We start from the raw sequence: 4,883 nt of genomic DNA, 5'->3' as shown, positions 1-4,883 counted from the left end.
CTATCACAATCAACCGTTTTATAGGGATTGACCGAGTGAATAGATAAATACTAGTATTAAGTTGTAAAAAATGTTAAGAAAGCTTAATAGCATTTAATTTAGTAAAGGTGAGAGATCAAAGTAGCATCATACAAGGTACACTTGATATACATGAATTTGAAGAAGTTCAATTAGATGAGGATTTTCCTTTTTTTCTTTTTCTTTTTTTTTTCTTTTTTTTATATATAAATGATGAAATGGACTCGTGTGCAGGAGGGAGAGCACCAAGACTTACATATATTGATGAACGGGTGCATGACGGACTTTCCATGTGACATGACCCGCAATGAGCCTAACACTAGATATACACAGGCAGGCCTTCTGTATACATGTTTGTTGGGTGGTCCGGACAGTTTGCATCAGCGGTCTGAAGGTGGAGTTGATAGGTACTGGCACCACTCATCAGGCATCCTTTGTTGGGGATTTGAGCTGCGGATTCACACAGATCTAGATCTAGGATAGCAATTCAATAGTAACAAGCAATCACAGAAGAATACAAAGTTTTAATGCGGAAAACCCTTGCGGGAAAAAACCATGGCATAAAGCGACAGAAATCCACTATGAAAAGAAATTACAAAGAGAGAGGACTTACCCGATTCGAACAACCTCGAATCTCACCCTTGCTACACCATTTAATGACCCTAGAACCCCTTTAGAAAGCTTTATAATTATTTCTCATACCTTAAATAAGCCTAGGGACACCTATTTATAGTTTAGGCAACTTCCCTTTCGCACCCTTGCGAAAATTGACTCAAATTTCCGTAGTCCGCATTAAATCCGGAAATGAATCTGCGTAACCTCGACTGGTCATGCAAATTGCTCGACCAGTCAAGGGACCCCTACGACCGGTTGAGCTATCCCCATGACCGGTCGAGCGGCCCGGACAGCAAAAGGTGAGCTTGTTAGACTTTGAGTCGAGCAGTGCTCGACTAGTTGAGCAGCTCCCTCGACCGGTCGAGGCTAACCCACAACCGGTCGAGTAACCCAGAAAAGTCGGATTTAAGACTTCTGACAACATCCCTCTTCTCATCTTAAGCATCCGTAGTGCTGTTGTTGTCAGGGGTATTGCCAGTATGTCGAAGTCTTTTGGGGCCTGTGGTATCAAGGGTAATCATATATAGTTCAAAAACCTAAAAACTAGACTCAATTCGATGTCTAGCAGGGTCCGATTGACCTGAAGACTCTACTTCAATCATCTTGATGTTTAATGATTAGACTAAGAAGTGTTTGGAATAACAACAGATGTTTATGATAGTATGATTATAAAATAGAGGATTAATCTGATTAAGCAATGCATGGCAAGGTGGTAATTGCGTGTCTAGCTAAGCTGTGAGGTCAGGTGTTTGAAACCTTTCTCCCGCTTTGATTTTTTTTTTTTTTTTTTTGGGTGTTTGTTTAAAAGACATTTAACTCAACGAGTGACTTGGTTCAGATCGTGCCAAGTCCCGTCGAGTCAACCAAGTTGACAAGATGATTTAGTGAGTCTTAGCGAGTCAGAAGCTAATCTCCATCATCAGCAAGTTTCTAAGCGACTCGACTAGAAATCCTGTCAGGTTGGCTAAGCCAAGTTTTGAGTCGAATCACCCAGTTTTAGAACTATTGGGGCAAGCAGCTCATTTCCAGTACGTGAAGATTATCTTACACAAGGATCTCTGCCATAAGCACACATGCACGCACCTTTACATGTGACCACACATCCCAACCTGGTATGTGTGACGGATTCATCAGGCGTGCCCCACTATGTTGATGACCTGGCCCAAAAAAAAAAAAACCTAGGGCAATCAACTCATCAGGCAGTGCACTATGCATGTAGAAAACAATGGACTGTTTAAGATTAGTTGCATGTGTCCACATTCAATGTATGCATGCAGCCCACCTGGTGATTCGACTGACCTGATTTAAGGTCCAGGTCGTCTACACAGTGGACCCACCTGATGAACTGCCCGGATATCCCACATGGATACAAATCACGTACAGCCAATGTCGTTATCGTATCACATATTGTAATATGGGTCGAATCATGTATTGAATCGCAAATCCTACCGTCAATCGTAAGATTTTTTCTGATTTCTTAAAAAGAAATGAAAACATATGAAAAAATACAAATAAATCAGGGAAAAAAAAAAAAAACTCATCAGCAATCCATTTCCCATCAATATGCCATAAAAAATAATCGCATATCATGATTCATGATGTTATCATTTGAGAACATGCATACTGTATACATTTCATGTGTAGAATGGTAAAAAGGGTAAAAAAAGAAAAAGATAAAAAATGGGTAAATCGAAAGAAGCTAAAAATGAATAAGCATAGGAAGGAGCCTTTTTCATGCTTTAAAAGCAGAGGGATAAAAAGAAAGAAGAAAAAAATTGTACGATAATTGTTTTTGGGCCCATTTACAAAATTCTACAATTATCGTACGATTCTACACAATTTGTACGATAATTGTACAATTGGAAACGGATATATTTGTACGATATCGTACAATTGGCTACTCCCCCTGCCACCAGCCCCGTGGCTGGTGGTCGGTGCTCTGTGGGCCTCACCATGATGTATCTGTTTCATACATTCCGTTCATCCATTTTTAAAGATCATTTTAGGGCTTTTTCCCAAAACTTAGATGGATATAATTCTCAGGTGGACCACACCACAGGAAAACAATAGTGATTGGATATCCACTATTTAAATCCTCCTAAGGACCGGTGTACTGTTTATTTGACATCCAACCTGTTGATTAGGTCATACAGACCCAGATTAAGGGGAAAAACAAAGATCAGCTTGATCCAAAACTTTTATGGCCCCCAAAAAGCTTTTAATGGTCGACTTTCATTGAACACTGTTTCCTGTAATGTGGTCCACCTGAGATTGTGATATAACTAATTTTTGGTCTCATGGCATAAAATTATCTATTAAAATAGATGGACGGCATGGATGAAACAAATACATCATTGTGGGGCCCACAGAGCACCGACCACCAGTCATTCGCTGTGGCAGGGGGAGTAGCCAATCCGTATCCTGTACAATTATTTAATATTTGCAATTTGGGTGTACGATTTGAATGGTATGCCCATACGATATGATATAAATTTCAAATCGTGAATATGATATGAATTGTACGATTTGGACAACACCGCGTGCATCAGATGTGGAGAGCACCACGGGGGCATTCAATAATTCTCATATATGAAAAGCAATGGTGTAGATGGATAGGTGGCTGACCCTTGGGACCTTAAACAGCTTCATTTTTGCTTCCTCCAGAGTCTTCTACCCTTTTTCTTGAATTGCATTTTGCACAAGCCGTAACCTGAAACAAAATGTAAATGTTAAGAACGAAGGGATGCCTTAAACAAGCAATCCGGAAGAAAATAATTTAAGGGCGTTTGGATAGTAAGTTGTGTAAGATAAGCTACTTATTCCACTAGTACATGAGCATAGATAGTTATGTAACTATTTTAATATGGGAGAGCAGCACACAGCGCACGTGCACAGACATAGATAGTTATGTAACTATTTTAACATGGGAGAGCGGGGATAGCTGTGTTTCATGTTTATTTTGCTGATCCTATAATATGGTGAAGTTATGGCCATTGATAGAGTGGAATGGCATAGAAGGATTCACGTAGCCAACCCCAATTATTTTGGGTAAGGCTTAGACGATGATGACAATATTGGTTGTATGAACCTTTTTGGAATAAACACAAGAGTAAACCTTCCATTCTCCATCTCTTTTCAAGGTCTAATTCTTACCAATTGGCCACATGGGGCTGATCAAACCACTTATCAGTTATCAGTGTATTGTTGTCATTTAAGGAGAACTTCAATCTAAAGTCTAGATCTGCTTAACATATTACATGCATTAGATTCCACATACTTGACACTGAAACTAAGATTCCTTGTGATATTCGGTTATTAGATTCAGATGTCAATGATGATAAACAACCAGTACTCAGTATATCAATGAGAAAACGGAATGCGAAAAGAAAACTGCTACAAGAAACTATAAAGCATACCAGATTTTCCCAATTCCATTCACCGCCTCGTGAAACCGGCAAAACTTGATCGATGGTCATGTTGTCACGAGAAGAACAATATCTGTTGACAAAAGGGATGGCGTGCAAAATTAATATCAATGCTTTAGGAAGTAAACAAGCAAATCACAAGCCATCAAAAACTGATAGGTAAACATGCATTCATGATCAAAATGCAATAGGAAGATACTAGCCATTTCTCATTCCTTTATTGAACATGAATTACATACAAAGCGTCAAGAAATCTGGTAGAATCACAAACTAGAAACTAAACAGAATCCGAAAGCAATGAGAGGTTGATATGATGGACCACGGATTGGGAGAGCTTTGCAAAGCTAACACAGGGGAGGACATGAGGTCGAGCACCATCTTCCTCAAGAGGATGACTATTCCGAATCCACGGAATTTCTCTGGACTCCTCACAGAGACTTCTCGAATCCACGAGGGAAGAAAGCAAGAAATAGAAATAAATTCTAATAAATTCGAAATTGATTAATGAATACCTAAAAACGAGTTCACAACCCTTTAAATAGGGGTACCAAGCAATGGGAAAGAAATCAAAATCAAACTACAACTAAAACTCCTAGAATTCATGACTTACTATAAATAGTAAACTTACTATTTATAGATGGTCGTGATGTCTACTAGTGCACAAGGTTTTCGGCCAAAAATAGTAAGTGCCCTATTTAGCTTCGCCAAACCGTTCTCCTACTTATTCTAAGTTCTTTTCACGTTGGACGCAACTCCTAAAGCCCGACGGATGAAGAGTTATAATCAAACTACAACTTACTATTTATAGTAAAAACGAAATTAAAT

General features: G+C 39.1%; 1 long non-coding RNA gene across 1 annotated transcript; it reads right to left on the bottom strand.

Annotated features, from left to right (window-relative positions):
• Window positions 1–1,054: 1,054 nt before the first annotated feature.
• On the bottom strand, window positions 1,055–4,265 carry LOC131249278 (uncharacterized). Its single transcript, XR_009172783.1, has 3 exons — window positions 4,050–4,265; window positions 3,259–3,343; window positions 1,055–1,132 (listed from the first exon to the last, which is right to left on the bottom strand). It is a non-coding gene; the product is annotated as an uncharacterized LOC131249278 (long non-coding RNA).
• Window positions 4,266–4,883: the final 618 nt, after the last annotated feature.

The sequence above is a fragment of the Magnolia sinica genome, chromosome 6, assembly GCF_029962835.1.
Source record: "Magnolia sinica isolate HGM2019 chromosome 6, MsV1, whole genome shotgun sequence".
NCBI lineage: Eukaryota > Viridiplantae > Streptophyta > Magnoliopsida > Magnoliales > Magnoliaceae > Magnolia > Magnolia sinica.
Note: the sequence above shows the minus strand (reverse complement) of the source record. Positions and strands in the feature narration are given on the sequence as shown.